Source organism: Trachemys scripta, chromosome 2, assembly GCF_013100865.1.
Source record: "Trachemys scripta elegans isolate TJP31775 chromosome 2, CAS_Tse_1.0, whole genome shotgun sequence".
Classification (NCBI taxonomy): domain Eukaryota; kingdom Metazoa; phylum Chordata; order Testudines; family Emydidae; genus Trachemys; species Trachemys scripta.
In genome coordinates, this window is record NC_048299.1 from 111,257,641 (window position 1) to 111,281,324 (window position 23,684).

The 23,684-nt window shown below is 50.2% G+C and overlaps 1 long non-coding RNA gene across 2 annotated transcripts; it reads right to left on the reverse strand.

Annotated features, from left to right (window-relative positions):
• Positions 1–4,029: 4,029 nt before the first annotated feature.
• Positions 4,030–18,858, reverse strand: LOC117871574. 2 transcript variants are annotated; one of them, XR_004644286.1, is made up of 3 exons: positions 18,798–18,858; positions 11,354–11,477; positions 4,030–4,088 (listed from the first exon to the last, which is right to left on the reverse strand). It is a non-coding gene; the product is annotated as an uncharacterized LOC117871574 (long non-coding RNA). The 2 variants fall into 2 exon arrangements; XR_004644287.1 differs by lacking the exon at positions 4,030–4,088 and adding an exon at positions 6,602–6,638.
• Between the last annotated feature and the right edge of the window lie 4,826 nt (positions 18,859–23,684).

Here is a 23,684-nt window from a genome sequence, read left to right on the forward strand (position 1 = left end):
AGGTCTCTGTTGGATAAAGGACAACGCCCTGCTCCTTACAATCCTCTGTGTCCATGGGAGAGAAGGGATGAATCCCTCCTTGAGAATCTCAGCAGCTTCCTAGGAAGGAGCCAGTGCTCTTCTCGGAGGGCCTTCTCCTGGACCTCACAGGGGTCTGATGCTCTCACTCCACAAGCCTGTCTGGGGCCTTGGAGTTAGTACTCAACAGAACCAGGAAGAGCCCTGTTGTCGAGCACCAGCACCTTCCCTCTATCCCTGAAGGTGGAAGGGCCCCAACACTGCCCTGCACTCACGGCCCTGACCACGGATGGCTCTCAGGTAGCAGGACACAATGGAAACGTGGATCATCCAGTCTCTCATTTCCAGGCCTCCCCAGGGCTATGGTAAAATTCCTGCTCCCCCTGACCATTATGCTCACCTCCAAGATGTGCTGGAGATTGTCTGTGCTGGGGGTTGCTGTCAACAAGCTCTTCAGCACGGCATCCATGTTTCTGGGCAGGCCTTCTTCAGAGCCTGTCAGCGGAGGGAGACCATGGCTCAGGGTTATGGAACCTAGAATTCAGCTGGCACCAGATGGATCAGACTGAACAGGTTCCAAACCTCTCGGAGGCTCTTACCTTCTAAACAGTGACGTATGTTTTCTAGTAAAACCAGTAAAAGAAAGGAGAAAACTCAAAAGAGGTTCTTTCTCGTGCTCTGGAGCTGCTCTCAGATGTTTTTGAGAGCAGACTCCTCTGTGGCCATGTCCACCCATTCTTCCTCCTCGTCCTCTGAGTCCCTGGGGGTCCCTGCACCAGGGAGAGAAATGGACAAGGTGATGCCTGCTGCCACTCGGGGGAAGGACAGGGGCATGGTGGGGCAATGTGACCCTTTCCCACCTCTGGGACCCAGGGCAGATTGAGCCCCACACTCCCCCCTCTCAGTGATGCCTTCAGCCGCCAACTTCTTCAGGAGCCCATAGGAAAGAGACCCCCCACACTCTCCTGGACTCCCTGGGATGCCTTCCCCTCCTGCCACCCAACTGGAGCATGAACCACAAAGTGGCAGCATCTAGTGTCAGTGGGGTTCACGTGGCTCACACCAGACACCTGGGCAGGGGACTCGCCCCCATAGCACTGGTCGAGTGCATGGCCCAGGGTGTTCACAGCCCCCTCCTCACCCCTCCCTGAGCCCAGCCTGGCTCCTGACCTAGAACAAAGCAGTGGCGTCCATCGGCCTCGCTGCTGCCTGAGTCCCAGGCGCTGCTGCTGTCCCATGGGGAGTGGGCCGAGCTGCTGGTGCTGCGACAGGGATCCTCCACCTTCTGCCCTGGGGAGGCTGGAAGGTCCTCAGGGACCGGGCAGGGCAATGACTCCTGCTGGGAACCAGGGCTGGGCTCTTGGGGCCGGTGCTTCCCACACAACAACCCCCAGAGCCACCCTGCCCGGCTCCCTTCCTGGGCTGGGTCCTGCCTGCGCAGCCGCATCCTGGGCCAGCTCCATTTCGGCCTGGCTGGTGGCTCTCTCACCTCAGCGCCTGCGCCAGGAACGGGTTTCCTCTGCCAGAAGGCTGGGCACTTCCACCTCCTCATGCGGACGGGAGCTCCTTCCCCGCCAGCAGGGACGGAGAGGCCGCTCTGCTCCTGGGGAAGATGGCAGCTGCTTCCCTCAGGCTCTGGGGCCACCTGCAGAGCCTTCTTCCTGAACCTCCTCAGAAGCCTGGACAGCCTGGAACCGAGCGGGGAGCAGGCGTGAGTTTGGGGTCAAGGCAGCCTCTCACTAGCCAGCCTTTTTGGTCCCTCCCCATCCCTGCCGCAGCCAGAGCAGCTCCTTCTCCCTGCACAGGGGTGCAGGGAATGCAATCTAAACACACTGGCAGGAGTTCATTGCATGATCTGCTCCCAAGGATTGCAAATCCAATCTCCTTTGGGAGAGATTCTTTCCCCCTCTTTCTGCCTCTCCCCAGACAGACAGGGGACACCACAGAGGAACCCTAATGCCACTCAGTTGCTCTGGGTGATGGAGCGACGGATGGTGTATGTTCAGGGTCGTCATCTGTCCCTTGCCCTCCTCCTCACTCTCCAAGCCCAAGGCAGGCTAGAGAGGGTGCTGACCTGAGGAGTTACCCTGCCCAGCCAGCAGGCAGGGTAATGACACTGGGCGATCGACTGGCTGTGAAAACAAGCGTCTGTCTTATTGCCAAGGGACAGAGAAATTCAGCCAGCAGCAGGGGGTGCAGAACACTGCCCTAGTGCGGGGGTGACAGCGCCTCCCAGCTCCTGACATCCCACCACTTTACACACCTTTCTGGAGCCTGCTGCACTTAACAATTTCAAAATAATACAATACAAAAAAAAAATATTTCAGTTATTCTATTCTGTCATAATCTGACCTGAAAAAATGGGATAGGACACCGCATATTATGCAGTGCTCCTAGTGACACTCTCCATGGATCCCCATCCTCCACCTACGCTAAGGTAGATAGAAGCGGATTGTTATCCCTACTTGAATGGGGGAGAAGCTAAGGCTGAGAAAGGAGAATTGACTTGTCTTAGGTCACACAGCCAGTCACTGGCAGAGTTGGGAATAGGACCCAAGAGCCCTCACTTTCAATCTAACCATCGGATCTTGAATTTCATACATTGAATAACCTGACTAATGTGCTCTCAAATGAGCTCCAGACCAACAACAGTTCATGAACTGCGCAGAGACAATTAATGCAGAGAAGCAGCAAAATTCGTCAAACAGATGACCGGTTATGACTTATTTACTTGTTCTTAAAAGAGAACAAAAGGGATCTGAGTCTCCCCCTGTCAATAACCCCCTGGTCAGCCAATGAGGGTAGAGACTGAGGGGCGGGAGGCTGAGAGTTCTCACCAGAGACCCCAAAGGAAAGCTCAGGTCACCGGTAAGGATCACTTTCCGAGGACTATTTCAGCCCCACTTTGTTGGGTGGACCTCCCACAATGGGAGATGCAGAGCACCCCCAGTAACACGCAACACACACACTCACACACACACACTCACACCTCCTGGTCGTGGGAGGGGAACAGGAGAAATGATAAAAGAAGTAAGAAATGAAGAGAAAGGAAGGAGGGATGGAGGAAACGGTAAAACGAAAAGGAGAAACCCTAATGTCCCCAGTGATTCTACGGGACAAAATCCCAGGTGGAGAATAAAATTCTGCCACCTTAAACTAGTGTTTTCCATGCCTAGAATTCAGCTGGCACCAAGTGGATCAGACTGAACAGGTTCCAAAACCTCTCGGAGACTCTTACCTTCTAAACGGGGACGTCTCTTTTCTAGTAAAATCAGTAAAAGGAAAGGAGAAAACTCGAAAGAGACTCCTCCTCGCGCTCACGTACGTGAACCCTAATACTCTCTCAGTCCTCAAAGAGAGACCTCGAGAAGGAGACTTGCTGAAGCAAAGCCACATGGGTCTCTGAGGTTTCCCTGGCCCTGCGCCCTGTCCTGCCTGGCTGATGTCAGCATCCCTCTGTGAGGTCACCACCTCCCCACCACCTTGGACCAATAGGCTCAGGTCCTGCAAAAGGCCTTTGTGATGTCTCTGCCACACCCACCCATCTCCTGAAGTGCTAATGTCCTGATGCTGGCCTGACACTTTGAAGGTTTGAGCTACTCTCTGCACATCACCCCACTCAATGCGTGTTCCTTCTAGGAAGCAAGCCGGCTAGACAGTAAAACATCAGAGGCTGCTCCCAATGCTACACTCAGTTTTTCCAAAACTAGTAGACTTTATGGCCAGAAGAGACCTTTAGAGCATCTATTTTAACGCCCTGCATGGTCATGGGCTTCCTCTATAGTACAATAGTTACTTTTTGGGCACACACATTCCAGAAAGGCATCTAGTCTTCATTCAATGACATCAAGAGATGGAGAATCCACCACTTTCCCTTTTAGTGAGTGCCAGGGGGTTCCATTTTCCCTTCCACTAGCTCCCCATTTACAGTGAGCCAGAGCAGTACCTGCAGCAGGGAGCAGAAGTTGCTGGTGGCCTCAGAGGCACAGACCCTGCAGTGCCTCAGGCACCCGGCGCAAGTCCCGGATGATGCGGAGCTGGTGCATCACTTTGGCCGTGACGTCCTCCTGCTGCAAGGGAATGAGAACCTGTCAAGACTCAAACGCCACGAGGAATCAGGGGGAATTAAGGGCACCTGGAACCAACAGCATTTCCACCCACCACCTGCCCACCTCAGAGGGATGGATTCACCTCCTGATCCCCAGAATGGAGTCTTCTTGTCCTTTCTAGTAACCTCCAGTGCCAACCCCGCTCTTTGTAGGGTGAGCTCCTGCCACCTCCCCCTCAGTGCCCTTGACAGCTGATCCACCTCCAAACCACAGCTCGAGTTCTCAGAACCCTCTCCTCCAGCCCCACCCAGGTTGGACAGGGAGGGGGCTCTAGCAGGAGGGTCAGGAGGGATTCTGTCAGCAATGAAGTGGGTTGCGGGGAGGTGGAGATCTTGCCCCAAGTCATCCCAGACACTAATAGTAAAGACACAGGATGGCGGCCCTGGTGAATGGGGCAGATTAGCAGCCCCTGCTGACTGAATTCTACTGTTCTCCATAGGTGGTGGCTTGGTTGACATGGACACTAGGCCACTGGGAACTGTGTGAGGCCCTCTTGGACAGGAGAGGCGCGCAGAGGGCACTTAGGGGACTTGTCTACTCTTCCCGACAGCGAACGCACCATTCCCTAAGAACATAAGTCCATAATGAGTTAATGCTTGTGTCATAACTATAAAGGGAAGGGTAACAGCTGTCCTGTGTACAGTAATATAAAATCCCTCCTGGCCAGAGACTCCAAAATCCTTTTCCCTGTAAAGGGTTAAGAAGCTCAGGTAACCTGGCAGGCATCTGACCTAAAGGACAAATAAGGGGACAAGATACTTTCAAATCTTGGGGGGGGGAGAAGGCTTTTGTTTGTGTTCTTTGTTTGGGAGTGTGTTCATTCTCGGGACTGAGAGGGACCAGACATCAATCCAGATTCTCCACATCTTTCTAAACAAGTTTCTCGTATTTCAAACTTGTAAGTAAATAGCCAGGCAAGGCGTGTTAGTTTTCCTTTGTTTTTCTCAACTTATAAATGTACTTTTTACTAGAGTGTTTATCTTTGTTTGCTGTACTTTGAACCTAAGACTAGAGGGGAGTCCTCTGAGCTCTTTAAGTTTGATTACCCTGTAAGGTTAATTTCCATACTGATTTTACAGAGATGATTTTTACCTTTTTCTTTAATTAAAAGCTTTCTTTTTAGAATCTGATTGATTTTTCCTTGTTTTAAGATCCAAGGGGTTTGGATCTTGATTCACCAGGAGTTGGTGGGAGGAAGGAGGGGGGGATGGTTAATTTCTCCCTGTTGTAGATCCCAAGGGGTTGGAACTGTATTCACCAGGAGTTGGTGGGAGGAAGGAGGGGGAATGGTTAATTTCTCCTTGTTTTAAAATCCAAGGGGTTTGGATCTGTATTCACCAGGGAATTGGTGAAGGTTTTTTCAAGGCTTCCCAGGGAGGGAAAAATTGAAATGGTGGCAGCGGAACCAGAGCTAAGCTGGTAGTTAAGCTTAGAAGTTTTCATGCAGGCCCCTACATTTGTACCCTAAAGTTCAAAGTGGGGATCCAGCCTTGACAGCTTGTTATTAATTAGCCTTGCTAAAGAGCAGTGTTGGAGCTGCACCATGGATAAGCTGGTTCCCTCCTGCTCATGGAGTTGAATTCATCTCCCTTCCCAGTAGCACCTGCTCTCACTCTCATTCCCCACCAGGCTCCTTGCTGCCAGGCCAGCGAATGGCAATAGGGTATGAGGCCTGGGCACAGCCCCAATCTCCTGATGCAGCTGCTTACCTTGTCCCCCATCAGCTCTTGGGCTTCCCCCAGGAGGGAGTAGGCCAGGACCAGCCCAGCCTGCTTGACATGTAGCAGGGGGTTGTGGATGGCCAGCACTGCCGTCCGGAGGAAGAATCTTCTCTGCCATTCCGAGAAGAACTTTCCAAGACCTAAAACCAACAGAATGTGAGGCATTAGCAGATTGCCCAGAGCCAGGCTCCGACTCCTGGGGCTAGAACGGCATCTCCATCTAATGACTCCAGGAGGCAGCCACTGCAGGGGACCCAGCCACCCCCACTTCCTGAGCTGTCTCATGCCCTGGCAGAGTGTCCTTACCTCCCCCATCCTGGCTGTGTTCCTGTAGCCCAGGAGCCTGCTGTCCTGGTGCCAGTCCCAGCACTACAGGTCTTCGGCCTCATGGATGCTGAGCCCTGGGAAAGAGAGACACACACACATTTGTCATTCTGGTTGCAGTGCTTGTGTCCTTCCAATCCCATTGGTGGCTGCACAGTGGGCAGAGTCCTCGCTGTGTGCCTGGCCCAACAGAATTGCAGGGGAGGGGTGTAGAACAGAGAAAGAGACAGACAGAGACTCATCCTCCAGCTGGGGTCAGTCTGAGAGAAATTGGCTGGGGTCCCAGTCTCACTCTTCTATCGGGTGCCATTTCCCAGCTGGGTTCCTTACCCCTCTGGTGCAGCAGCAGCAGGTAGAGCCGGTAAACCCCCTCCCTGGGCTGCCGGCTGATGTCCTTGGCTGGGTCACTGATCAACAGAGCCAGCTGTGCCACGTGGTGACCCATCCTGGGGAATTCTGCTCAGTTCTAATGGAAGGGAGAGGGAGAGGGGACTCCATCCGCATTTTCCTGTCAGCTCCCAATCCCCCGTGGGCCAGGACTCTCTTTTTCCCCTCAGCCCCTCTGCAGGAGATGCTAGAGGATAGAAGGTAGAGCTAGACCCTTAATTTCCTCTGCCCCCAAGGGAGCCTGGAGAACAGGGATATGGGCAGGGCCCTCCATGAGGACTTGCTTCCCCAGCTGCTCCAGGATGACAGGAAGGCATGAACCTGGAGCATGGTCCCCTTAAAAGCCCAGTCACCACTTAACCAGGACACGAAGAATTTGACTCCATCTAAGCTCTGCTCTGCCTCTGCCTCCCCAGGAGGAACACTCTTAACCCACAGCCCCTTCAGCAGCAGATCCTACAGCCAGTTGGAGCCAGCCCGCCCACGCCTGGAGTCAGGAAGCTGGGGTCAGAGGTCACTTACGTCAAACTCAGGGAGGATGGTGGTGAGTCAGAGCAGGGCCGTGCTGCTCCTAATGGCCTTGGCTCTCTTCTGTGACACCCTGGACACCATCCAGTAGTTATGTGCTGTGGGGAAAGGAGGCAGCTCAGGATCAATGGGCAGGTGCACGTGTTGTGCAAATGAGACCCCCCCTCTCCCCTATCTCCAAGGGGCTGAGACATTTTGCACAGGGTGGCATATCTGATTCATTGATTGCAGAGCTTTAGAAGGGGATTGTTGCCCCCAGGACGATGCTTGTATCCTGCAGGTCACAACTTGTCATTGTCTCTGTAGATTGGAACAATGTTCGGTGTCGGGGCTGGTCCCATCCTCCCTGAACGCCTGATTCCTGAACAGCTCACCAGGAAGGAGACAGATCCCCACCCCGCCCTGCCTCTCGAGTCCTTGGTTAGGTGAAGGGACTGAGTGTCAGCACAATCCCCCCCAGGAATCTCAGGGCCCATTGGAGAGAGGGGCTGATTCTCTGGGGTCCTTCTGTTTCTCTAGGAAGGAGCCTGTGACTCTTCTCTGAGGACCATCTTCTGGATCTCACAGGAGGGGTTCAGACTCTCACTCCCCAAGCCAGCCAGGGGCCCTGTGGTTAATGCTCAACAGAACCAGGCAGAGCTCTGGCTTGAAGTCCCAGCTCCTTCCCCTGACCTTCAAAGAGGAATGGCCTGACACTGAATTGCACTGACTGCCCTGACCGAGGACAGGCCACTGGGGACCAGCTAGAAGGACAGACTGGAAAATGGATCTAAGAGTGAAGGAAAAATTGCCCCCACCCGTCTCATCGGGCTCACCTCCAAGATGCAGTGGAGCCTGTTGGTGTCTGGGGACTCTGCCAGCAGGTTCCCCAGCATGGCATCCAGGAGGTCTGGCAAGACCCTATGCAGATCCTGCAAAGCAAGGGAGGGCCATGGGTCAGAGTTAGGGAAAGTGGGGCTACACCTGCCACGGGATGGGAAGAGGGGTCCCTGGGAAGCACTGGTGAAACCCCCAAAAACATATCCTGGCCTTTCGCATTCACATCCCACTGCTGGCAATTAGCCAGGATTCATGGCAGGATGACAGCTGGCTCTTCAATCCATGACTTTAGGTTTTACTAAAGTGCTCGGGGTTTTGCTTGGGTTTTACTGATCGCCATATTTGGGGTCGGGAAAGAATTTTCCTCCAGGGTGGATTGGCAGAGGCCCAGGAGGTTTTTCGCCTTCCTCCGCAGCATGGGGCAGGGATCACTAGCAGGGGGGTTCTCTGCCAATTGAAGTCACTAAGCCACAGGATTTGGGGACTTCAACAGCAGAGTCAAGGGAAGGGGTAGGGACGGCTTTGTGGCCTGCAGCATGCAGGGGGTCAGACCAGATGATCATAATGGTCCCTTCTGACCTTAAAGTCTATGAGTCTATGAGTTTAGCATGATCTACCTGGACTTGGGTGGTGTCCTTCTGCATGCCCAGGGTGAAGATGGCATGCAGGGCAGCTCGAAGCAGGTGGGGCTCTAGCTCTGGCTCAAGGGCAGGTCTCTGTGCTGGGAAGAGAGAGGGGCCGGTATTAGACTGTTCAGTGCGGGGGTGGGACTGGCACCAACAGGGCCGCGAAGCTGCAGGGAACTAGGCAGAGGCTGGCGAAAATGGAAACTGAGGCACCAATTATAAGGCCAAGGTTTCCCAGACACACAGTGGCAGGGCAGGAATAGCACCTGTTCCCTGGACCCTGCTGCCCCTCCTGTATCTGAGCCTCTCCCCAAAGCCATTGCAATGTTACTGGAGTGAAAAGAACAGCCCAGCCAGCAGAGAGTGAACCTTCCCACCACCTCTGCCACAGGTGTCACCCTTGGGAGGTGAGCTGGGAGTGGGAGGGGCAGTGACTCCCAGCCCTGGGCCTGAGCAGCACCGGGGTTAGGGGAACCAGGCGGGAGGGTCTCGGTACCTCAGGTTGCCCACAGCAATCAGGGAGTTAGCGAGGACGCCGCTGGGTGGAGAGTTATCAGGCAGCGCTCACAATGAGCTCCTGTGAGACCTAAAGGAGACAAACGAGCGTGTGAGATTCGGGCCTCACTGACACTTGCCAGTGAGGAGATTACATAGGCAGCACCCCACACAGCCAGCAGGATCCCCCCACCTGCCTCCTGCTCCTCCGATTCCTGCACACTAGTAACCAATCTCAGAATTTCTCCCGTCTCTTCTCCCCAATCGTCAGCCCCAGCAATCCCTGCCCTCAGCTGCCCCTCCAGCACCAGCCATCCCCCATCCATTGGCCCGGGGAGACCCCTGCCCCTCCCATGTCTCTGTCCTCCCTCCAGCTGCTGGGCACCGCGTCTTACTTACCACAATCCTCTCCACCACAGCCGCCTTGCAGCAGTGCGGCTCCAATGTGTCCTGCCCTCTCTGCTGTGCAGCGAGACGCGGGGTGGATGGCGAGCAGGAACATGAGCTGCTAGGCCTCATCCTGCACCCACCAGGAGTGGGGTTAGGGGAGAGAGAGTCAATCAGCCAGGGACCTCCCTGCCCCACCCACACCAGCTGCAGGACTCAGGCCTGAATGGGGGATAGTGGGGACCCGCCCATTGTCCAAATCACCCACAATTCCTACACAAGCAGGGTCAGGACCTGGGATAGTGCCTGTGGGGGGAGGAGACCCAGCAGGTTTGTGACAAATACCCCCAACTTGGGGGTCCCAGATCATGGTAGAGAAAGGTCCCCATTAGGGCTGGGTGGATCATCAGAGACAAGACCCTCCGCAGGGGGTCAGGGTGCTGGGAAGCGCTAGGACAATCTCGGTTCCAGCACAGCTGGGGAACCTTTGTACCTTTTCTCGGCCCTGAAGCTGCTCTCGGATGTTTTTGAGAGCAGCCTCCTCTGTGGCCACATCCACCCATTCCTCCTCCTCTGAGTCCCTGGGGGTCCCTGCAACAGGTAGAGAAGGGGACAGGGTGACGCCTGATGCCACTTGGGGAAAGGACAGGGGCATGCTGGCACAATGTGCCCCCTTCCCACCTCCGGGACCCAGGGCAGATTGGGCCCACTCTCCCGCTTCTCAGTGATTCCTTCAGCCCCCAACTCCTTCAGCAGCTCATAGCAAAGAGACCCACACTGTCCTGGACTCCCTAGGAGGTGTCTTCCCCACCCGCCACCCAATTGCAGCATCAACAACCAAAGTGGCAGCATTTAGTATCAGTGGGGTCCAAGCACTATTTCAACCCCAAATTTTTGGATAGACCTCCCACAATGGGAGATGCAGAGCACCCACAGCAACACACACACACACACACACACACCACACACATACACACAGATACACACAACCTACCTCCTGGTGGTGGGAAGGGAACAGGAGAAAGGACAAAAGAAGTAAGAGATGAAGAGAAAGGAAGGAGGGATGGAGGAAAAGGTAAAACAAAAGAGACAAACCCTAATGTCCCCAGTGATTCTACAGGACAAAATCCCAGGTGGGGAATAAAATTCTGCCACCTTAAACTAGTGTTTTCTTATGCCTAGAATTCAGCTGGCACCAGGTGGATCAGACTGAACAGGTTCCAAACCTCTTGGAGTCTCTTACCTTCTAAACAGGTATGTCTGTTTCTCAGTAAAATCAGTAAAAGGAAAGGAGAAAAGTCAAAAGAGGCTCCTCCTCGCACTCCCGTACGTGAACCATAATACTCTCTCAGTCCTCAAAGAGAGACCTCGACAAGGAGATTTGCTGAAGCAAAACCACAGGGTCACTGAGGTTTCCATGGCCTTGCGCCCCTATCCTTGTCAGCATCTCTCTGTGAGGTCACCACCTCCCCACCACCTTTGACCAATAGGCTGAGGTTCTGCAAAAGGTCTTTGTGATGTCACTGCCACACCCAACCATCCCCTGAAGTGCTAATGTCTGTCGCTGGCCTGACACTTTGAAGGTTTAAGCTACTCTCCGTGGATCACCCCACTCAATGCGTGTTCATACTAGGAAGCAAGCCGGCTAGACAGGAAAACATCAGAGGCTGCTCCCAATGCTACACTCAGTTTTTCGAAAATTAGTATACATTATGGCCAGAAGAGACCTTTAGAGCATCTAATCTAACCCCCTGCATGTCAGAGGCTTCCTGTATAGCACACCAGTTACTTTCGGGGAACACACATTCCAGAAAGGCATCTAGTCTTCATTCAATGACATCAAGAGATGGAGAATCCACCACTTTCCCTTTTAGTGAGTGCCAGGGGGCTCCATTTCCCCTTCCACTAGCTCCCCATTTAAAGGGAGCCAGAGCAGTACCTGCAGCAGGGAGCGGGAGTTGCTGATGGCCTCAGAGGCACATCCCCTGCAGTGCCTCAGGCACCTGGCGCAAGTGCCGGATGATGCGGAGCTGGTGCATCACTTTGGCCGTGACGTCCTCCTGCTGCAAGGGAACAAGAACCTGTCAGAGACTCAAACGCCCTGAGGAATCAGGGGGAATTAAGGGTACCTGGAACCAGCAGCATTTCCACCCAGCACCTGCCCACCACTGAGGGATGGATTCACCTCCTGACCCCCAGAATGGAGTCTTGTTGTCCTTTCTAGTAACCTCCAGTGCCAACCCCCTGATACAAGACACCTCTGTGTTCTTTGGGAACCAGGGTGCAGTATCCAGCCTGACTCATGAAAGACACTGCCGTCCCCACCTCTGCTTAAACTAAAACCCATCAGAGGAAAAAACTTGCAGAGAGCAATGAAGGGTATTGGGTGACACACCTAGACCCCTCCTGACAAGGGTGACAAGATTAAGACATCTCTATTAGCATACAGAATGGAGAGCAGAGACAACTCCCCTAGCCTCATCTGCATGAAAGATGAGACAGGAAGACACCTCAATTTACGTACAGAATGGAGAACAGAGAACCACACTGAACTCTGGGACCAGAAAAAGCAGAGAAGCATTGCATCATGGGAATCTCTGCTCCAGATGCTAATGAACCTATGCCTGCACACACCCGGCTCAGCAATTATCAGACCAATTCTAGTAATGAATCCTTAATTGATATCCAAATACTGAAGCAGCCTAGTTGCATTGTGAGCTCCCTGGAAGAAAACACCACCCATAGCCAAGAGTCATCAGCTCCTATGGTCTATTCCAGAGGTTCCCAAAGTGGGCGATACCGCCCCCTGGGGGGAGCTGGAATGATCCAGGGGGGCAGTAGTAGCCTCGGGTGCAATTGGGGGGCGCTGAATAAAAATAAGGGGCAATGGAAGCATAAAGAAAGAAAGAAGAGAATATAAGAAAATTTTGAAAAACCGTTCGTATGTTTCATCTGTTGTGTAACATAGAGTTAAAGTTGTAGTGATTACTTTATTTTCCAAATAAATTCACAAATTATAACCAATCAGGTGTCAAGTCCGCCAACAGCTCTTAACAAGCAAGTGTTGGCAGGCGAGCGTGTCGCGCATTGTCGGGAAGTCCAGCATGCATCGGCAGGAATATGTGCGTGTAATGACTTGTTTACAAAACGATACTATAAATAGGTGACATGTATGATGAAATCTAATTTAGATTGTTTCTGAATTGTGTAAAAAGCAGTTAACAATAGTGCAATAAGAATTTAAAATTTTTTATTCATATTCGATACCTTCGATCTTTACGGATTACGGATCACATACAAAGCAAATTGTATTATTGTTGTTTCAATAAAACAGCAATTTACATGTGAGTATTTTTATACATTTTCTTACATATCTACCGTACGTTTCTGTGTCTCTAGTGCTTACTAATAATAAAATCGTAGCAGGCTTGTGTCGGTACAGTACTATTTGAAGTGTACAGTCAATATATTTGTCATATTTTTATTACAATATTAACGAAAACAGGGGAATGAAATCATAAAAAAACTGTTAACTATTAACATTTATTTATCTCTATCGAATCATCTGTGTTAATTGGTAAATAAGGCGTGTGTTAATAAGGAACAATTATTTAAATAAGGGCAAACTAAATTAAAACTATTAACTGATTTTTAGTTGCATATTGAATATTTTTTAAATTAATTATTTCTTGATAAATTTAGTTTGATATTTGACAATTTAATATCAAATACATATATCTAATGCTGAGCAAAGAACAAAACCCAGTTTATTAGTTTCATTAGTATTTTAGTTTGGTTGTCTTTTGCCGTCTTACGCAAAAAACACTGTATACCTGATGTCGTGGGCGATATTCTAATAACACATCTTTCTTTACTATATTGTAGGACGTAGGTAGAAATATAGATACATAAAAGAACACAAATTTGTCACTGCATCTTTCTGTTTGTTCGCTTAAAGAAGGTTGATTTCCAGGGGGGCGCTGAGTAATTTTTTTTCTGAAAAGGGGGGCGCTGAGTAATTTTTTTTCTGAAAAGGGGGCGGTAGGCCAAATAAGTTTGGGAACCTCTGGTCTAGTCTAAAGAAAACCCTTGAGTCATCAGTTTACCTATAAACAAATCTAGTGTTTTCCCTTGAACAATTGTAATTTCTCTACAAAAATCCCTACTCACCCTCTAGTCAGGGTTCTGATGCTTAGTTCCAAACTATGCTTCAGTTCCACTGGAACTCCATCTTCTCCTGACTGACCGTGCTGGGGGCTCTGCCTGTCTCCAGCATTCAGGACCCTCCGCTACCACCGTGACCTGGAAAGCGCGACCATTTCAAGCCTCATGGAGTGGGTGAGATCCCCCCTTTTTCGCTCTCTCTTTTCCTTTCTACCTTAGGTATTAACCTTTAATAAGTATCAGAGGGGTAGCCGTGTTAGTCTGGATCTGTAAAAAGCAACAGAGAGACCTGTGGCACCTTTAAGACTAACAGATGTATTGGAGCATAAGCTTTCGTGGGTGAATGCCCACTTCGTCGGATTCATCCGACGAAGTGGGCATTCACCCACGAAAGCTTATGCTCCAATACATCTGTTAGTCTTAAAGGTGCCACANTTTCTGAAAAGGGGGGCGCTGAGTAATTTTTTTTCTGAAAAGGGGGGCGGTAGGCCAAATAAGTTTGGGAACCTCTGGTTTAGATATTGGAACTTAAAAAAAAATATGCTTTGTTCTGATTGGTTTATTCAAATAACTTGGTTTATAATAAAAGCTTAGTGGCAGAAATGGCCACTCCATTAATGAAGTACATAAATACATATATTTCAAAGCAAAAATTGTCACCTTGATAAGAAAGGCTGAAAAAAAGCTTGGATCATTGACTCTGGTCCTCAGTGTTTTTCAGGGCTAGACTGTTACATTCGGCAAATACCACATGTTTAGCATTCATAGTGAAGGTGAGGGGCACATCTATGATTACGCCGAAGTAGATCCTGATTTAGGAAGGCATTTTAGATCCTGGTGCAGCAGATACTGAGTTTATTATGTAAATCTGTGTATGTGTGGGTAGTGATAGTCACACCAGACTTTCCTTTGCAGAGCTGATCCTCAGAGTAGAAATACTGTGTCTGCTGGCAGCAATGCAACAATGCTTTGTAAGTGGAGATACTTGTAATGGATAAAGATACACAGGAAGTCTACTTAAACATAGACAAGAAACACAATAAATAAACAAATATTAAATTACTTTTTTTCATCAAGGAAACAGTCCCTACTCCTATACCTTCTTTATGACAACCTCCCAGGGACCACCCCCAGTATAAATATGGAAAAACTCCACTGATTTCAATGGAGTTACTCTGGATTTACATGGGATGAACTGAAAGCAGAATCAGGGTCATGTCAGGTCTGAATCGGATTTCTTTTACACCAATGTAAAGTAGGAGAAAATTCATTGAAATCGATGTAATTACACCAGAGTAAAAACAGCGTGAAGCTAATCAGGCTCATAACCCTCAAGTGACATATTCTGCTCTCATTTATACTATTGTATATCCAAAGTAATTTAACAGATGGCAACTGAGTTATTTCAGATTTATACTGGCGTACTGACAGCAGGATTTTGTCCCCAAGATTGTACCCACTGTGCCATGAATTCTGGCTCTTATCACATTAAAAACAAGTATTATGATAACTTTCAAATAATTTATTACTTTTGCGAGCACCTTCACAGGTGCAATATCAAATCTCAACTCAGATGGATGTTCCTGCTAACTGCATCACTATAATAAATACACTGTAGATTAGGAAAGTTGGTCAACCTACAATCATACACAGTCAACTGTGGCTTGGTTCACAAGTGCATGATGCATTGTCACTGCACTCTTCTCATCTGCTCTGCCCTCCTAAGAGGCAGATTGCTTGCAAGAATTCAACAAACAGGAACTGACAGGGCAATAGGATGGCGAAGATACCAAATACTCTGATTTTTGCACTCGCCAGTCATTCAGCACTTTAAAACAACAATGCAGCCCTTCTTTATTGTGGGAAGTTAGTTACAAACAAAACAAAACAAACCCTCAAGAGATTTTTTTAAAGCAGATTACAACCTGTCAAATCCAAAAGCGTCCACTGAAACTCTGATTCTGCTCTGAAAAGTGACACTGCAGTGTTCCATGTTTATTTGTATTTCACTGACTACGTATCAGATTAACTCACTGTAAAGATTTTGTCCATATGCCCCCACAGAGCTGTGATGTTTACCACTTCCCCATAGCCTGCTCCTCCTACTGCCCTCCTACAAAGGAGCATTCCCTCTCCATGAACCTCATCAGGGCTTTATTCCTCTCAATGAGCTCCACACATGGCCTGTATTGTCCCTATGCACCTTCTTGGTATGTTCCCAGAACCTGCTATGCTCTTCTACTCCCCAATCACATTCAGCTTTTAAAACTTGAATGTGGTACGGAAGTATGGGGTGGTCCAAAGATGTGGGGAGCATGGTAGCTAATGTGAAAGAGCATGGTGTCTGTGGGTGGGGTCCTGGAGAACAGGACTGTGGGGAGGTTTGGATGAAACCTCAAGAGAGCAGAGGGCTTTAAGGGAGAATAGGATTTGTGTGAGACTGGTGGGGGAGAGGGGAATCTGATCTATCTAAAAGGTGATGGGGAAAAGGGGGGCTTGAGTTCAGAGGGGGGCCTTGGGAAGAGAAGTACAGGGGAGAGGAATTCTAATCTGACAAACCACCTATTTATTTCCAGTCAGAGAAGAACTGAGCTGGCGGGGGAACACAGAAGCATCAGGGAGTCTTTCATAGGTTCCCTGCATAGCTGCAGGATGCCCCACACCCCACCAATCACATCACATGACAGACCACATGTTTCACTTTGAAATGTCAAAAGTGGCCTGTGTGCAGGATGTTATCAGAATAAGTGTGCATGAAGTCTGTGGGGATTGTGGTTGTAAATTAGAGGAACAAAAAGAAATGTGAGAAAAATTGTTTGTTTTTAAAAACAAGTTTAAATATTTCTTCAGCAAAAGTGTATATATAGATAGATAGATAGATAGATAGATAGATAGATAGATAGATATAAATATCAGTGACACTTAGAAACTGCATGCACATAGGGTGACCAGATAGCAAGTGTGAAAAATCAGGGTAGGGGGTAATTGGCNGGAGTCTGGACAGCCTGGAACCGAGCGGGGAGCAGGCGTGAGTCTGGGGTCAAGGCAGCCTCTCATTAACCAGCCTTTTTGGTCCCTCCCCATCCCTGCCCCAGACAGAGCAGCTCCTTCTCCCCCCAAAGGGGTGCAGGGAGTGCAATCTACACACACTGGCAGGAGTTCATTGCATGATCTGCTCCCAAGGATTGCAAATCCAATCTCCTTTGGGAGAGATTCTCTCCCCCTCTTTCTGCATCTCCCCAGATAGACACGGGACGCCACAGAGGAACCCTAATGCCACTCAGTTGCTCTGGGTGATGGAGCGATGGATGGTCGATGTTCAGGGTCGCCAGCTGTCCCTCGCCCTCCTCCTCACTCTCCAAGCCCAAGGCAGGCTGGAGAGGGTGGTGACCTGAGGAGTTACCCTGCCCAGTCAGCAGGCAGGGTGATGACACTAGGCGATCGACTGGCTGTGAAAACAAGCGTCTGTCTTATTGCCAAGGGACAGAGAAATTCAGCCAGCAGCAGGGGGTGCAGAACACTGCCCTAGTGCGGGGGTGACAGCGCCTCCCAGCTCCTGACATCCCACCACTTTACACACCTTCCTGTAGCCTGCTGCACTTAACAATTTCAAAATAATACAATACAAATAAAATAGAATATGTCAGCTATTCTATTCCGTCATAATCTGATCTGAAAAAACGTGATAGGACACCTCATATTATGCAGTGCTCCTAGTGACACTCTCCAATGAATCCCCGTCCTCCACCTACGCTGAGGTAGATAGAAGCGGATTGTTATCCCTACTTGAATGGGGGAGAAGCTAAGGCTGAGAAAGGAGAATTGACTTGTCTTAGGTCACACAGTCAGTCAGTGGCAGAGTTGGGAATAGGACTCAAGAGCCCTGACTTTCAATCTAAGCATCAGATTTGGAATTTCATACATTGAATAACCTGAATAAAGTGCTGTCAAATGAGCTCCAGACCAACAACAATTCATGAACTGCGCAGAGACAATTAACGCAGAGAAGCAGTAAAATTCGTCAAACAGATGACTGGTTATGACTTATTTACTTGTTCTTAAAAGAGAACAACAAGGACCTGAGTATCCTCCAGGTCAATAACCCCCTGCTCAGCCAATCAGGGTAGAGACTGAGGGTTTTCACCAGAGAGCCCAAACGATGGCCCAGGTCACTGGTGGGGATCGCTGTCGGAGCACTATTTCAGCCCCACATTTTTGGATGGACCTCCCAAAATGGGAGATGCAGAGCACCCCACTCAACACGCAACACACACACACACTCACCTCCACATGGTGGGAGGGGAACAGGAGAAAGGACAAAAGAAGTAAGAGATGAAGAGAAAGGAAGGAGGGATGGAGGAAAATGAAAAGGACAAACCCTAATGTCCCCAGTGATTCTAAAGGACAAAATCCCAGGGGGGCGGATAAAATTCTGCCACCTTAAACTAGTGTTTTCCATGCATAGAATTCAGCTGGCACCAAATGGATCAGACTGAACAGGTTCCAAACCTCTCGGAGGCTTTTACCTTCTCAACAGAGACGTCTGTTTTCTAGTAAAATCAGTAAAAGGAAAGGAGAAAAATCAAAAGTGGTTCCTCCTCACACTCACGTACATAAACCCTAATACTCTCTCAGTCCTCAAAGAGACCTCGAGAAGGAGACTTGCTGAAGCAAAGCCACAGGGATCTCTGAGGTTTCCCTGGCCCTGCACCCCTATCCTGCCTGGCTGACGTCAGCATCTCTCTGTGAGGTCACCACCTCCCCACCACCTTTGACCAATAGGCTGAGGTCCTGGAAAAGGCCTTTGTGATGGCACTACCACACCCACGCATCCCCTGAAGTGCTAATGACCTGCCGCTGGCCAGACACTTTTTAGGTTTGAGCTACTCCCTGTGGATCACCCCACTCAATGAGTGTTCATTCTTGGAAGCAAGCCGGCTAGACAGGAAAACATCAGAGGCTGGTCCCATTGCTACACTCAGTTTTTCCAAAACTAGTAGACTTTATGCGCAGAAGAGACCTTTAGAGCATCTAATCTAACCCCCCTGCATATCACAGGCTTCCTGTATAGCACATCAGTTACTTTACCAGAAAGGCATCTAGTCTTCATTAAATGACATCAAGAGATGGAGAATCCATCACTTTCCCTTTTAGTGAGTGCCAGGGGGCTCCATTTCCCCTTCCACTAGCTCCCCATTTACAGTGAGCCAGAGCAGTACCTGCAGCAGGGAGCGGGAGTTGCTGGTGGCCTCAGAGGCACAGTCCCTGCAGTGCCTCAGGCACCTGACGGAAGTGCCGGATGATGCGGAGCTGGTGCATCACTTTGGCCGTGACGTCCTCCTGCTGCAAGGGAACGAGAACCTGTCAGAGACTCAAACGCCCCAAAGAATCAGGGGGAGTAAAGGGCACCTGGAACCATCAGCATTTTCACTCAGCACCTGCCCACCACAGAGGGATGGATTCACCTCCTGACCCCCAGAATGGAGTCTTGTATCCTTTCTAGTAACCTCCAGTGCCAACACCCCTCTTTGTACGGTGAGCTCCTGCTACCTCCTCCTCAGTGCCCTTGACAGCTGTTCCATCTCCAAACCACAGCTCAAGTTCTCAGAACCTTCTTCTCCACCCCCACCCAGGTTAGGCAGGGAGGGGGCTATAGCAGGGTGGGCAGGAGGGATTCTGGCAGCAGTGAAGTGGGTTGCGGGGAGGTCGAGATCTTGCCCCAAGTCATCCCAGACACTAATGCTGAAGCCACAGGATGGCAGCCCTGGTTAATGGAGCAGATTAGCAGTCCCTGCTGACTGAATTTTGCTGTTCTCCATAGGTGGTGGCTTGGTTGAAATAGACACTAGGCCACTGGGAACTGGGTGAGGCCCTCTGGGACAGGAGAGGCTCACAGAGGGCACTTAGGGGACTCCTCTGCTCTTCCCGAGAGTGAAAGCACCATGACCTAAGAACATAAGTCCGTGATGAGGTAACGCTTGTCATTAATTAGCCTTGCTAAAGAGCTGTGTTAGAGCTGCACCAGGGACAAGCTGGTTCCCTCCTGCTCATGGAGGTGAATTCATCTCCCTTCCCAGTAGCACCTGCTCTCGCTCTCATTCCTCACCAGGCTCCTTGCTGCCAGGCCAGCGAATGGCGATAAGATGGGAATGAGGCCTGCGCCTCGCCCCAATCTCCTGGGACTAATGCAGCTGCTTACCTTGTCTCCCATCAGCTGCTGGGCTTCCCCCAGCAGGGAGCAGGCCAGGACCAGACCAGCCTGGCTGACACGCAGCAGGGGGTCGTGGATGGCCAGCACTGCCGTCCGGAGGAAGAATCTTCTCTGCCCTTCCGAGAAGAACTTTCCAAGACCTAAAACCAACAGGATGTGAGGCATTAGCAGATTGCCCAGAGCCAGGAGTGGGGTTAGGTGAGAGAGAGTTTGTCAGTTAGTCAGGGACCTCCCTGCCCCACTCACAGCAGCTGCAGAACTCAGGCCTGAATGGGGGATAGTGGGGACCTGCCCACTGTCCAAATCACCCACAACTCCTACAAGAGCAGGGTCAGAAACTGAGACAGTGCCTGTGGGGGGAGGAGACCCCGGCTGGTGGGTGAAAAATACTCCCATCTTGGGGGTCCCAGATCATGGTGGAGAAAGGTCCCCATTAGGGCTGGTGGATCATCAGAGACAAGACCCTCTGCAGGGGGTCAGGGTGCTGGGAAGGGGCAGGACAATCTCGGTTCCAGCACAGCTGGGGAACCTTTGTACCTTTTCTCGGTCCTGGAGCTGCTCTCGGATGTTTTTGAGAGCAACCTCCTGTGTGGCCAGGTCTACATATTCCTCCTTCGTGTCCTCTGAGTCCCTGGGGGTCCCTGCACCAGGGAGAGAAGGGGACAGGGTGACGCCTGCTGCCACTCAGGGGAAAGATGGAGGCATTGTGGGGCAATGTGCTTCCTTCCACCTTCAGGACCCAGGGCAGCTTGGGCCCCACACTCCCCCCTCTCAGTAATGCCTTCAGCCCCCAACTCCATCAGGAGCCCATAGGAAAGAGACCCCTACACACTATCCTAGACTCCCTAGGAGGTGTCTTCCCCACCCCTCGCCCAATTGCAGCATTAACAACCAAAGTAGCAACACCTAGTGTCAGTGGGGTCCAAGCATTATTTGAACCCCACATTTTTGGATGGACCTCCCACAATGGGAGATGCAGAGCACCCCCAGCAACACACACACACACACGCACACACACCCCTCCTGGTGGTGGGAGCGGAACAGGAGAAAGGACAAAAAAAGTAAGAGATGAAGAGAAAGAAAGGAGGAATGGAGGAAAAGGTAAAACAAAAAGCACAAACCCTAATGTCCCCAGTGATTCTACGGGACAAAATCCTAGGTGGGGAATAAAATTCTGACAAGTTAAACTAATGTTTTCCATGCATAGAATTCAGCCAGCACCAGATGGATCAGACTGAACAGGTTCCAAACCTCTTGAAGACTCTTACCTTCTAAACAGGGATGTCTGTTTTCTAGCAAAATCAGTAAAGGGAAAGGAGAAAACTCGAAAGAGGCTCCTCCTTGCACTCACGTACGTGAATCCTAATACTCGCTTAGTCCTCAAAGAGAGACCTCGAGAAGGAGACTTGCTGAAGCAAAGCCACAGGGGTCTCTGAGGTTTCCCTGGCCCTGCGCCCCGTCCTGCCTGGCTGATGTCAGCATCTCTCTGTGAGGGCACCACCCCCCCCCCCAACTTTGACCAATAGGCTGAGGTCCTGGAAAAGACCTTTGTGATGTCACTGCCACACACACACCCCTCCCCTGCAGTGCTAATGTCCTGCCACTGGCCAGACACATTGGAGGTTTGAGCTACTCCCTGTGGATCACCCCACTCAATGAGTGTTCATACTAGGAAGCAAGCCGGCTAGACAGGAAAACATCAGAGGCTGCTCCCAATGCTACTCTCAGTTTTTCTGAAATTACTAGACTTTATGGCCAGAAGAAACCTTTAGAGCATCTAATCTTACCGCCTGCATATCACAGGCCTCCTGCATACCACAATAGCTACTTTTGGGCAAACACCTTCCAGAAAGGCATCTAGTCTTCATTAAATGACATCAAGAGATGGAGAATCCACCACTTTCCTTGGTAGCTTGTTCCTGTGGTGAATCATCCTCGCTGTTGAATAGTTGTGCCTTATTTGTAATAGGAATTTGTCTCTTTTCACCTTCCAGCCATTGGGTCTTGTTATGACTTTCTGTGCTAGATTAAAGTGCCCTTTAATATCCAATATTTTCTCTCCATTAAGGCACTTCAACATTTCAATGAAGTCAACTTTCAATCTTCCTTTGATAAGCTAAACAGGTTGAGATCTTTCAATAGGGCTCTAGAAGGCATTTTTCTCCAGCCCTCAGAGCATTTGGTGTCTCTTTGCTGCTCCAGCTCCAATTTCTCAACATCTTTTCCAAATGAGGACACCAAATCCGGATGCCGTATTCCAGTATCAGCCTCCCTGATGCTGTATCACCTTCCTATAGTACTCACGGCTCTGCTTGTATGTCTAATGATGGCTCTAGCCCTGTTCACCACAGCATAACACTGGGAGCTCATGTTGAATGACTTCTCCACTATGGCTTCTAAATCCTTTTGAGAGTCACTGTTTTCCTGGATACACTTCGCCATTCTGTAGGTGTGCCCGGCATGCCTTCTTGCTTGGTATAGGACCTTGCATTTGGCTCTGGTCAAACTTGTTTTCTTTGAATGGGTCCAACTTGCTGAATGACCCAGATTGATCTGTATCACTGCCCTCTCCTCATCAGTAATTACCACTCTGCCAATATTTTTTCACCCACCAGTCTTATCAGCAGTTATTGTATGTTTTCTCCCAGTTCACTGATAAAAAATATTTTAAAAAATTAGTCCTTGAGAGCTTCTTCTGACCCTTAGTATCCAGGACCTGCTCCCCACAGCACAGTGAGAAACATGCTGCTGGTACATAGGGGATAAGCACAGAACAAACACACCTTTAGGAGCCGTCTTGTCCATAGGCTCTGATCAACATGTGAGGGTCAGCAGCTTACAAATGCACTACAGACCTGTAGTGTAGCCAGGTCCCAACTGTGTCTCAGTTTCCCACCCTGTAAAATGGGAAGAACAAACAAAATCTTGATTAGCTCTAGTTGATAGCTGGGGAAACCGAGGCACCCAGTGGCGAAGACACCCGCTCATGGTCCCAAAGCCAGGAATAGAAAATGGCAGGTCTTGTGATAGCCAGTCCTGGGACCTAGTCCCAGTTAGCCTGGCCTCGCTGCCCTAACTTTAATCACAGCCTCCATGTCTTTTCCTCCATGTCCCTTAACCCCACGTCACTGCAGAAGAAAGATTTTCTGTTAGCCAGCTGCCTCTAATGCATGTGGACGTCGTTCCAAAAGACAGGCTCTGGCTCAGTCCCATGCTATGGTTGGCTGAAGGAACCACTTGGTGACATTCTGGGGCCTGAGTTATATGGAGGTGCGACTAGATGCACATAATGGTCCTTTCTGACCTTAACGTCTATCAAGCTCCACATTTTCTGCTGCTAGGAAGATAACTCTGGATCTATTTTCTCTCATTCACTTTCAGTTGGAATAATTTAAATCTAGGCCAAAGGATTTCCTCTTCCATTGTGTCTTCAGCACCTTTGGGAGCAAACAGTTACTGTTAGCCCACAGGTTTCCAGTTTCAACCTGTCCCTGGGTGAGATGGCCAGGAAAGGGGTTGGTGCTCAACTGCACCTAGCCCAGGTTATGCAGCTCCCTAGGGTGAAGGGAATAAGTGTGGGGGTCACGTGACAAGAATCAGCATGTAACTGGGACCCAGGCCTGCTGAGAGATATAAGGGCAGCCTGTGCTCAGCTAGGAGAGAGACCCCAAGGGGAGCAGGTATGGTGGGGGGGGGCTTGGATAGTCCTTTAAAGGTCAGGGACAAGCCGGGAAGGGGTCAGGCTGAGCATTTAGGACAAGGCCCTAGGAGGAAAATACAGGGCAGTTTAGGTGATGGGGCAGATAGTCCAGTTGGTTTAGGCTCCCTGGGCCAAACACCCACAGGTGAAGGTGATTGTCGGGGCTTCTGTCCTTATTCCCCAGGGTAGATTTGA